Source organism: Ursus arctos, unplaced genomic scaffold, assembly GCF_023065955.2.
Source record: "Ursus arctos isolate Adak ecotype North America unplaced genomic scaffold, UrsArc2.0 scaffold_16, whole genome shotgun sequence".
NCBI lineage: Eukaryota > Metazoa > Chordata > Mammalia > Carnivora > Ursidae > Ursus > Ursus arctos.
In genome coordinates this window covers 50,549,140-50,561,384 of record NW_026622830.1, presented here as the reverse complement: position 1 = coordinate 50,561,384, position 12,245 = coordinate 50,549,140, and the positions used below count along the sequence as shown (strand labels likewise).

The following is a 12,245-nucleotide window of genomic DNA, read 5'->3' as shown; positions in this document are numbered from 1 at the left end:
GGCTCCTCTGCTATGAGCCTGCTTCTTCCTCTCCCACTGCCCTTGCTTGTGTTCCCTCTCTCGCTGGCTGTCTCTATCTCTGTCAAATAAATAAATAAAATCTTTAAAAAAAATAAAAATAAATAAAAATAAATGAATTTCTCTGATGGCTAATGATTTTGAGCATTTTTCATGTGTCTGTTATCCATTTGTATGTCTTCATTGGAAAAGTGTCTGTTCATATCTTCTGCCCATTTTTTTATTTATTTGTTTCCCGTGTATTGAGTTTGAGAAGTTCTTTGTAGATCTTGGATACTAGTCTTTTATCTGTAGTGTCATTTGCAAATATATTCTCCCATTCTGTGGGCTGCCTCTTAGTTTTTTTGACTGTTTCCTTGGCTGTGCAGAAGCTTTTTATCTTGATGAAGGCCCACAAGTTCATTTTTTCTTTTGTTTCTCTTGCCTTTGGAGATGTGTCATGAAAAAGTTGCCATGGCCGTTGTTAAAGAGGTTACAGCCTATGTTCTCCTCTAGGATTTTGATGGGTTCCTGTCTCACATCGAGGTTTTTCATCCATTTGGAGTCAATCTTTGTGGATGGTGTGAGAGAGTGGTCAAGTTTCATTCTTTTGCATGTAGCTGTCCAATTTTCCCAGCACCATTGATTGAAGAGACCATCTTTTTCCCACATTTTTAATCTATTTGAAATGATTCCCTTTGTTCCCCTTAAAGCCTTTTCACTTGCTATTGATACTACTTTGCTGTGGGTTTGTGCCCATGCACACCTGATAGATCAGTTTCTGTGCTTTATTGTTAATCTTTCTGTGTTTGAAAGCCAGGTCTGAATGACTTGGTCTTTGGTAGAGGAATTTAACCTATTTGTATTTATGATTTTTTATGTGTGATAATCAACATTTTTGGGTTTTTTTCTACTTTTGTCTGTTGAGGGAGAGGTCACTTTCACTTTATGGAATGAACTTTGTGATTTGGAAAATATGCTTTCTATTTTCTATCATTCCAATAATTATCTTTAGTAATATTATTTAGAATGCCAATTTATTTACTTATTTATAATTTAAATTCAATTAGCCAATATACAGCACATCACTAGTTTTTGATGTAGCGTTCAGTGATTCATTGGTTGCGTATAACACCCAGTGTTCATCACATCACATGCCCTCCTTAATGCCCATCACCCAGTTACCCCATGCCCTCGCCCCAGTCCCTTTCCACAACCCTCAGTTTGTTTCCCAGAGTCAAGAGTCTCTCATGGTTTATCTTCTCTGATTTCTTCCCATTCAGCTTTCTCTTCCTTCCCCATGATCCTCTGTGCTCTTAATAATTATCTTTAAATTAGCAAAGTACCATTCGGAACTTTTTTCTTCTAATTATTCATATCAAGAGTAAAGCAGTACTTGGTGATATCCCATGCTTTTACTTAAATTCCGTATATTTTTGGTACTTGTCTCTTCTCAGCTCTTTTAACTATTTTGTATCCAGATTGTTTTCCTATAATATTTTCAGAATATTATTTCTCTTAGGTTAATCATTTTGAGGATTTACTCTCGTTTTCATAACCATCTTAACTCCTATTATATAAATATAGCTCCTGTCACAGGGTTTAGACCCTCACAGCTTTGTTTTTGGATTGTTTAATTAATCTCTGTATTTTCTGGAATATGAATTTGCTTCATATGTCAAGGAAGGGAGATATGTGGTTGCTATGCTTCCCGCTCTAGAATACCTTTCCGTTAGCTTCAGACATATATATCTGGCTATATACTTTCTGAATCATAATCTTTTTTTTCCCTCAAAATGTTGAATTTTGTTTGCTTTTTAAAATAGCTATAGTTTAGTCTAGCTATCTTTATCATGTACTGATTCTTACCTAAGCACCTGGTCTACTTTGGGACTTCTGTTCTCCATATGGGTGGTATTCTGGTGCCCATTCTACTTGGCTTAGCCTACAGTGAGCCACTGTCTTCTGGAGCTTAATGTTGCAGAGAAGAGGACTATTAGCCTGATTTTTGTTCCTTCATAGATATTCTGCTTTTGTAGATTTGTGTAGGATTTTTAGTTATATACAGAATTTACAACTTTAAACATGCTATATCTAGATATTTATCTCTGTTCAACCTCTTTAGTTCCAGGGAAGCCTTGTGATCCACAGGGTTACCGTGGGGGACTTTGTGGCAGACTAGAGATTCATGCTTTCTGTGTTTTTTTTTAAATAAATTTTTTTATTCTATTATGTTAGTCACCATACAGTACATCCCTAGTTTTTGATGTAAAGTTCCATGATTCATTACTTGCGTGTAACACCCAGTGCACCATGCAATACGTGCCCTTCTTAATACCCATTACCAGCCAATCCCATTCCCCCACCCCCACCCCCCCGAAGCCCTCAGTTTGTTTCCCAGAGTCCATAGTCTCTCATGGTTTATTCCCCCTTCCGTGTTTTTATCTCCATGTAATATTTTCTGATTTCAGCATGTAACTTATTTGTGCATCACCTTTTTCTTTATTTTTCTAGATCTTAAAGAAGATTCAGTGTCCTCTTGGATCTTTTAAGAACATGACTCAGAAATTCTAAAAAAAAAAAAATTACCCTATTTCAGCAAACCTCTTTCAGAAGGAGGAATCTCCATTTCTCTCCAGGACGGTCTCCTCTTTTGCTACATATTCTGGATATGTTCTGCTTTCATGGGAGGGGCACCACCCCTCCCCCTCCTGACTCCTTGCAATTTTGTCTGTGCTTTAAGCAGTGATTTCTCTAAGTGTTTTGGTTGTAGATGGGATCCTTTACCCTTTCTGGGTTTTAATTGCTTAATGTGGTTTTCAACATTTTAATATTGGTTGGTTTCTAAAATATAGGAGGGAGAAATTAGAGGTCCCTCCATTTTTATTATATTCCATATTTCCTTTAGGCGTCTTTGTCCTGTATTTTAGTCTCTCTTTGGAAACGTTTTCATTCATTTATTTTTACCTTAAACGAGGAAAGTATTGCCTCTGAAGTGATGATCTAAATCAAGCATTACGGTTTACTGTAATGTTTGGAAGCACAATTCCACGCTCAGTTCTTTATCAAGTACCTACTTGTCAGGTTCTGTGTTTCCACCATGTTAGAGTGTGAGCACCTTCCCTAAACTGGGGCATTTCCTTATGTCTGCCTATACACGTGAACTAAAATTAGAATTCCTGTTGTCTTCCTCTTTTTCATTTCCCACTCATTCCTCTCTTTGTGCGTGAAGTTCTTATTAGGAAACATGAGGTGCCAGGTACTGTTCTTGGAGTTGGGGATACAAGATGGCTAATAGAGGGTCCCTTCTCTCAAGAAATGTAGCACCTAGCAGTGGGGTGGGCCCTGTGTCCATCTAGCTAGCAAACATGCTGGTGAGGGGTGTGGTGAGAGGTTTGGTTGAAGTGGACCCTTCTGAAGAGGTAATGGTTCAGTTTGGTCTTAAAGACTGAAGAGGATGTAACAAGGTGGAGCTGTGCTTTCCTCGCTCAGTAACAGCATGGCTAGTCATGAGATGGGTACTGTACTGTTCTGGAAGGGATTGCCATATATGAAGAAAAGCACTACCTTTTTCGCTAAAAACATAGTCATCTTATTTTTCACATTATGCAGTTCCTTATTTAAGCTCCTTTCTCTTAAATTTTAGGTTCTCAAACAAGTGTTGACACCCAGAGTTCAATGCAGATATTTTGTCCACACCGGAGGGTTGAGTCATTGTTAGTAAGAGATGCGTGGCTAGGCCCATGACAACTGAAGAACAAGTTGCCCTCTCTGTAGGTCTACCTGGAAGCATCCGTGCTTCCAGCCTCCCTCTCCTGTGAGTCTGTCTGAAACCAGAAAAAAGAACTATGGATAATCAGTTAAAAGAATGACAGATTCCCTGATGTGCTGATCAGTAGTAATACCTAATTTCGATTTCAGGTGTTAGCTATAATGGATTACCATATAGATGCAGCTGAGCACTGAGCATTCAACAGAGCCATGTGTTTTTTGGAAAAGTAATATTTATTCACACTGTGTGGCTTTCTGGAAAATTTGTTTTATTTTACTCTCCAGAGAAACTACAAACAAGATGTCAATAGCTTTATGTGGCATTCCGAGTAGTGTAGCTTAGAATATCGGCTGCAGTAGAAATGGCACGATGTATTTGCTTCAGCAAGGTAGGCTTCGTCTGGGACTTTCTGAGGGACAGGCTTAGCAGTTAGACACAGGTGGTCATGTGGGGCTTTATTTTATTGCCTTCAGAGACTTTAATGCATAAAACATGGTCCTTGCAATATTTGGGTACACAAAGAAGCATGAGCGTGGGTGACGTTTCAACCTTTGAGTTGTCATATCCGTTTGTTCTGTCCATGTGGGAATGTTTTTAGTAGCTCAGACTACGAACGTGGTGTTTCATATTCAAACCTTATTGAGTTTATTTTTGAGTGTCTTTAAAGTCCACCCATTTTATAAATAAGAGAACTTTTATCTAGAAGCGGTGATGATGATAGGCCTGACCTCAGAGCAAGTTGCAGACTACTAGTGGTGACTGACAGTATGCGGGTGTGTAGATACACATCATCTTGCTAAGTTCTTTAGTTTTCTTTGTATTAAAAAGACATTTTTGTCTATTGCACATTAAGAAAATAAACCCAAATCAAGGAGACAGATAAGTATTTTGGAAAGCTGAAAAGCATGATTCAGTGCCAAATTGGTTTCCTGACTAAAGTAAAGGTCTGAAGAACAGTGGGCATGCTGCCAAGCATTCATCTAGTCCAATATCAAATCTATCCTGAATCCGTAGAGTAATTCTCTCAGCATCTTCTATACGCTGTTTTAATTTCAAGTGGCTTGATGGATCAAAAGAAGATCCTGGAATGCAGCTGGGGTGCCCAGTGCCCTTGGTGGAGAATGCATGAGAAAGTAGGATACTGAGTCACTGCCGTGCCATTCACTCAGGAAGAGTGAACTACAAGGTAGGAAGCAGAAGAAGGCCTGGAAGGACTCAACGGGCTTAGGCTTCAGTCAACATGAGGCAGCAGCCCATTGACAAGAAACAATGTCAGCAGAGACGGTGTCCCTGGAGTCAGGTGCACTGCTCTTAGTACTTCAGCCTCTTAATATGATGAAAATATTCTAATTAATCATTGGAAGATTATTGTGGCAGAGAGATGTGCTGCTCACATCGCCCTTCAAGAAAGAATTTGCTACGGAGCTGCAAGGAGCAGGGTTAGCTGGCAGCCCGAGGCTGTCAGTGCCTTCAGCTCTCCAGCCACAATCACCTCTTCTCATCCCCAGCCATTGACTGAGCAAGGTGGTGGTACAAGGACCTAGCCGTTTTCAGGCACACCAGACCCCTCTAATGCATCATCTTTGCTGTGGCGCTTCTGCTAAGCTGGCAGAGACTTTTAGCTCTGTATGGTGGTCTGAGGCTCCTTGGCCACTCCTACTTCCTCATTTCCCTTCCACAGATGTTCCTTTACAGTAAACCATGGGACTCCTAACTCCACCACAGTGTCTATCCTCAGAGAACTCAGCCTGCAATGATCATTATTCATCTGTTATCAAACATACCGAACTAGCCTGTGTAATAAACTTTTCAGTGAAGGGAAGTATGAGTTAGAACCATAAAACTTAGATGTGAATGGAGGCCTCTCTTCAGTCTGGAAACCTCCTAGGCCATCTCCAGGCCGTGCTTTTTCTGGGTGCTAGAGTTGCTCATGTGGTCAGCAGCAGCCTGACTGCTGAGACTCTGGTCCTTATTCTCAGGTCCAGAGTCATTGATTTTCTCTTTATTGTGATGTTTTCCCACAATCCGTAGACAGCTCTCTCGGTCCTATACTCCTGTCTGTGTCCTTGTCTGCAGCTCATGGGCATATTGAGGTGTACATTCTGTTGCTAGGACAGTGTTTGCATGGGTTCTTATTAAGATATTCCATAAAGAACGTACTTATTTTTACTTCTTCTGATTCCCTTTTACCATAATGGCACTTACAACAGAACCTGGTTTTAACCTTTACTTCCTTTTGTGTATTACTCATCTAATACACATGTTGGTGTATATTGCAAGGTGAAGACCACTTGATTTTTCCCCCCAAAAAGCCATTTATTTGTCTCTGCACAATTTATAGATTGATCGATCCTGCCTGGTGGTTGATGTCTGAATGACAAAGGTTATGGGTTCTTCAGGCAGCAGATAATGCTGAGTTCACTTGATTTAATACTGAAGTCACTTTTCTTATATTTCATTTACATCAGTTTTCTTATATTTTCCAGCGTCTTTAACTTTTTCTAACTAAGTATATATATATATATAAATAGTACTGAGTATTTTTAATCTCTGAGACAAATAAACGTGCAAACACCTGGGAAATTCAAAATTTCTTCTTTGACCTGTGCATACTTGTCTCCAGCTTCTGCTCTTCCCTCTTCATTCTTTAAAAAAAAAAAAGAAGAAGATTTTATTTATTTATTTGAGAGAGCGAGCGAGCACACGCAGGGGTAGCAGCAGAGGGAGAGGGAGAAGCAGACTCCCCACTGAGCAGGGAGCCCGATGGTGCGCTTGATCCCACGACCCTGTGATTATGAGCTGAGCCGAAGGCAGATGCTTAACCGACTGAGCCACCCAGGCGCCCCTTCCTTCTTCATCCTTATTGTCTTTGGAGAACTTCAGTGCACTGATATCTCGAGGGTTTCCTTTCATCTCCTTTTAAGCTCTCTCAGAGGGATCTTATGCACACACGTGTTCAGCTGCTACCTATATCCTGTTACCATCCAAATCCTGCTTCTGCCCTCCAGGCCCATATATCTAATTGTCTAGAACATTTCCTTGAAGATGTCCATTGACACCTCCATTTCCAGGATGTCCAGAACCAAACTTGACGTGCTGGGATTCCTTCTAGATTTGATATCTTAGATAGAAGTATTGCCATTTGCTGAGCCGCTGGGGAGTTATTCTTGAGTCCTCCATTCACCACAAGTACTCTGACCACTGCCTTGACAGTTTTACCTACTACATATCACTATTATATGCTTCTCCTCTTCATCTTGCTGACCTCTGTCCAGGCCACTTCATTCCTCCTCTGAAATGCTGCCGTTGCCTCTTCATTGATATCTCTGCCTTTCTTCTCAGCCATCTTCAATTCCCGTCCAGCTGGAACCCGCTCAGTGAATGCACAGTGCTCCATGAGATCATAGCATCACCTGCCTCTCCAGGCCCTTCTCCCCTCCTCACCTACCTGCCAGCAAAGTGGGCTCTCTTGGTGCTGCTGTTCTTTTCAGGTACCAGGCTGTTTTTGCCTCTTAGCCTTCACACATGCTCTTCCTTTTGTTCCTGTTCTCTGTGAGGCTAATTTAATTAATTCTGTGAGTCTCAGCTCAAGTGTCCTTTTTTCCTGGTACCATTCCGTGAAGCTTCTACTGAGATGAGATGCTCCCTCCCTCCCCTCTGCAGCAGCTCAGAGAAATTTCTGTCAGCCTTTTTTTTTTCCTGAATGATATTTTCTTTATCATCCCTCTTGCCCATTAATCACGAAACCCTTAAAAGGAAGAACTAAATAGTTTATGAATATTTATTTTATTTCTGCATTTCAAATACCAAGCTTGGTATCAAGTGTGTAGGTATTTTTCACTAAATGGGTATGATATACATGTGCCCATTGTGTGTATATAAGTGTGTTTGAGTGTATGTCCGCATTAACACGTAGTAAAACAAGATATAAGATACCCTTTAGAGTTATGGGCTTATGAGATGCCGAGCCAGCATGTTCTAGAGGGAGTCTGAGGTGGAAATGTAGGAGAGAGCTCCTGTGAGTGATTGTCAGCACGTGATCAGCCACATACTGCTTTTAATATATATAATCGGAAATAGTCTTCAGTGTAGTTTATATAGCATTTCCATCTGTGTAGATTCGTGCTATGAAGAATTTATAAGAAAGGCCATAACGAAATGCATTTATATTTTATTATGTTTGTCAAATATTGAAAAATTAGTTGTTTTAAATTATACAACTTTGTTGTTGTTGTTGTTTGGGTTTTCTTTACTAAGTTTAGGGTTTAAAAAATGCCCACACATTTTAATGTATTTTAATGTAAATACCGTTAAGTCAATGACATGTTGTAAGGAAAGACCCAGGTACATTGTATGTTAACGTGAACAGAGGACCAAGGCAAAGATTAGGATACTTGTAAATCTCAAAACAGTTCTGCAGGTAAAAATCACACGTAATTCTTCTGCTGAGTATTTATTTGAGCACATGCTATGTGCCAACCGTGCTCTTGGTGCTGGGGACACTTCCGAGAAAAGACAGAGGTGTTCTTGTTCTTGTGGATCCTCTACTCTGGGGGAGGGAATACCGCCTTCAAATGGGCGAACGTGCACATCACTTCAGTCAGGGGTTAGGGCTAGGAAGATGACAGAACAGGTGGTAGAGAAAGCATCAGAGCAGGGGTGAGGTGGTGCCCAGAAAGAAGGCCCAGAGAGGCCTCTGTGGGGAGGTGGTGCTTGCAGCCAGAGGGATGGTGAGGCGAGGCCATCAGCACTGGGCTGTGGGTGGAGAAGCATCCAGGTGGAGCAAGGAGTCTGCCTTTTAAAGTCCCTCGCTTCTGTTGGAAGTGGACCTATCATGCCTTTTCTCAGTGGATGTTCCTACCTGTTCACTGTTGTCAAATAGAACAAAGGAAGTAATACAGGTATATGTCACTGACCCAGGGGGGAAGTTAAGACAAGAAAATGAAAACAAAGCAAAACCTCGGGCTGGCTCAAATGGAGGAGGCAGGTTCTTAGCTGCCTGGAAATGTACTTATTCAGGAGAGCGGGATATACATTTTTTACCTTCATCTTTCAAAATGGTAGAGTATTAGCCTAGATAAACCTAGAATGAGGATTTTTCATGGTAAAATAGTCATGTGTTATCAATACCAAGAAATATATTTTGATCAGTTTTTGGATTTCTACACTTCTTAAAAAGGTAGGTGCAGATAAAGTACAAAGAATCTTATGACCCAAGAGTAACTTGATCAAAACTAATTTTAGAGTGGGGAAAAAAAGAAAAAAACAAAACAAAACGTATTTGGGGTTTGTCTTTTTTTTTTTTTAAAGTTGCTATTATTAGCCAAATACTCTCGTACATCATATATTCATTCTTTATTGTATCTTCCAATGTGTGGGGTGAAGGGGGTAGAATTCCTAACTGCAATCCTAACCTTATTTTTAGCTATTAATTTCAAGAAATTCTTGGCAGCAATTTCATTTCGTTGTTCATCCGTGTGCTCATGATCTTATCCTCCTTGTTGTTCATCTTTCTTCCGACTCTGGTCCTTGTCCAGAGACTAATAATGATGATAATGGAATGGGGAAGTGGAAGGTGAAAAAGCAGAAACCTGGGGAAATCTGGCATTTGAGAAATTATTATTTTAATATGAACTTAAGCAATGGCTATGATTCAATTAAGATAAAATGATCCTTTTAGGGTTTTTTTTCCCCTTCTTTTTCTTGTTTTCTTTTAGGAGGAATTAAACGTGGAACAGTGATGCCTTTAAGGCACTCAGGGAAGGAAGGTTGCTTGGGGCAAGGAAAAGGCACTGTCCCATGGGCTACAGGGTGAAGTGCACTACTTATGTTATTAGAAATAGTTTTTTTTTTATTTTCTGAAATACACACACACACACACACACAGCACTGTCATGAAATGTGTAGTTTATTTTCTCTTTATATCTTAACAATTTTTAAATTTGTTTTATAGAAAATACTGCAATTTCTACCTGAACGAATTTTCTTTCGATGGCATTACCAGAGTATAGGTAAGAACAATTTAAAGATTTTTAAAGTGATATAGATTTCTTCCAGTCGAATTTTCAAAATGTTTTCTATAATTAGCACCATCAAGATTAGGTTATAACAAGGGATGGTAAGAAGGGTATGCTGGTTAAAAGTAAGACAAGTCCAACCTGGATGTTGGAGGAAAACAGAATATCTATCTTGCCACAGGTGCTCCTTAAAAAGGACGCCTCATAGACCAGCAGCATCAGCCTCACCTGAGAGCTAGAAAATGCAGAATGTCAGGCCCATGCCGCACCTACCAAATCATAGGCTGCGTTTTTAACAAGAGCTCCAGGGGACTCTTGTGCAAAAATTGTTTGAGAAACAGTTGATCCAGAGTATTTTCAAGTAATTGTTCATTTTTTTCTTACAAAAATATCTTGTTCTTCAAGATTTTATCATCGATGCAGAGTTACTCTGTTTGAATGCTTTAGGGTGTGGCAGCAGGAGGGAACTTGAAATACAGCCATGTTACCACGGCTGCCCTTTCTGTGCAGCTCTTGACATCGAACAATGTTGCCTCTCGATTTAATATTCATGGCACAACTGGTGTAACTTGTGCTACTGACTGTGACTCCTCCTTTTTGTTTAGAGAGTGTCTGGTTTGGTCTTTCCGCCTTTGAAGACTGACAGTTCCTCCCTTTTTCCTCCTTGCCAGATGATCATATTTGGGAGAACATAACCTTATAATGGGATCTTAACTCTCTGATCATTCATTCATTCATTCATTCAAATACCTCTTGAGGGAGAAACAAAGTCCTGGGGCAGAAGCAAAGAATATCTCACCATGCTTGTATTGTATAAGCTGATTGCCGGGGTGGAGGATAGGTGAGAAAAAAAAAATAATTACAGTATGATTGTCACTACAAAAAGTGTAATGGTAGCAACGAAGAAAGTCAAACAGTTCTATTCAGAGGACTTGAGGAAGGCTTCAAGAAAGGTAATCTCTACCTGAGCCTTGAAATATGAGTGTGGAAAGGGTTTCCTAGATGGAAGATCGATCTGTGAAAGACATGGGACATGAAAGAACATGGCACATTCAGTGGGTATTTCAAAATTCAGAACCCCAAATTTAATTTAGTACTATTTATATGAAAAATATAACTGACCCTGATAGAAACTGAACTGTTTAGTGAAATATATATAATAAATACATCTACTTAACTGAATGATGATATCATTACTTGAAGGTAGATGCCTTGGTTTTTAAATCTTTCAAATACACAAAGAAGGTTTCCCTTTAAATTTTAGTGTTATCAATAGCATTTCTGTTAATTGTTACTTCGACATTGTGTATTTAAAGTAAAAATTTAAAAATGAAATGGTAAGGACAATCTGAAGGGGAATCGTAGGAATTTGTAACACTCCATGGTGTGGGAGAAATAGACAAAAATGAGAAATAACTGCATGCAGACCTTTTTATTTGTGCTAGATATAATCCGTTCATTCTGTTTATATCGTATGTATGAAAACCCTACTCATTTTCTACAGAGAGTACTTTAAAATATCTGAAGCTTAATAGCCCCCCTCAGCCTGAATAAACTTACTGGGAATGGGTGTAGAAACTCATTTGCTCTTTGTGTTGTGAAACTTTATGTATCTAGGAGGTGGTCTATTGGATTACCTTAATTCTGGCTACTATGACCACATGGACTGGTTAAGATTGCAGGTACAGTTAGCTTTTTACCCAGTTTAGTAGTGTCTGACTGAGAACAGTGACTCTTGGGTTGGGATTGCAGAGTACTAGTCTCCTGAGCCAGCATAAGAACAGGTGCGTTTATCTAGTTTAGTGTGTAGAATAAGCGAGTTTATCTAGTGTATAGAATAAGCTGTCTGTGTGACACGGTCAGAATGAGTCATGTTTTAGAATGTTGACGTATAAGGGGCGCCTGGGTGGCTCAGTCGTGAAATGTCTGCCTTCAGCTCAGGGCGTGATCCCAGGGTCCTGGGATCGAGCCCCACATCAGGCTCCCTGCTGAGGGCCTCCTTCTTCCTCTCCCACTCCCCCTGCTTGTGTTCCCTCTCTGGCTGGCTGTCTCTCTGTCAAATAAATAAAGAAAATCTAAAAAAAAAAAAAGAATGTTAAAGTATGAGCATTTGCATATAAAATCATCCTTATTTTGATGCTTATATGCTTAATACTTGAATCAAACAGGCTCTTTTCAGATAAATGTATTTTTGCATGATTTATCAAACTGGGTAGAAGTTGGTGGTTAGGTATCCAGACTTTTTATTATGATCTTCAGGCTGTATGTACTTTGGAATCAGAATTTTTCAGATTTTAGAATTGTACTGTGGTCTATTGACGTTCAAGAAACATTAACACCATGTTGATGTCGATATGTAACAGCCCAGGGGACTGGACAGCAAGAGAATTCTTATTTCTGTAGCCTAAGATATGACTATTTGGCATCAGTGGGATAACTACATCCAAAATAACCTCAGG

General features: G+C 39.7%; 1 protein-coding gene across 6 annotated transcripts in view; it reads left to right on the top strand.

Annotated features, from left to right (window-relative positions):
• Window positions 1–12,245, top strand: part of LOC113250117 (ral GTPase-activating protein subunit alpha-1-like) — a 252,384-nt gene that overhangs the window by 206,342 nt on the left and 33,797 nt on the right. Inside the window, exon 1 of one of the 6 annotated variants that reach the window (XR_008959475.1) lies at window positions 9,672–9,780. The exons of the other annotated variants lie outside the window; for them this stretch is intronic. The gene's annotated coding sequence lies outside the window, so the exon portion shown is untranslated. Of the gene's footprint in view, window positions 1–9,671; window positions 9,781–12,245 lie in introns of those variants that run through there. 6 annotated transcript variants of the gene reach the window in all.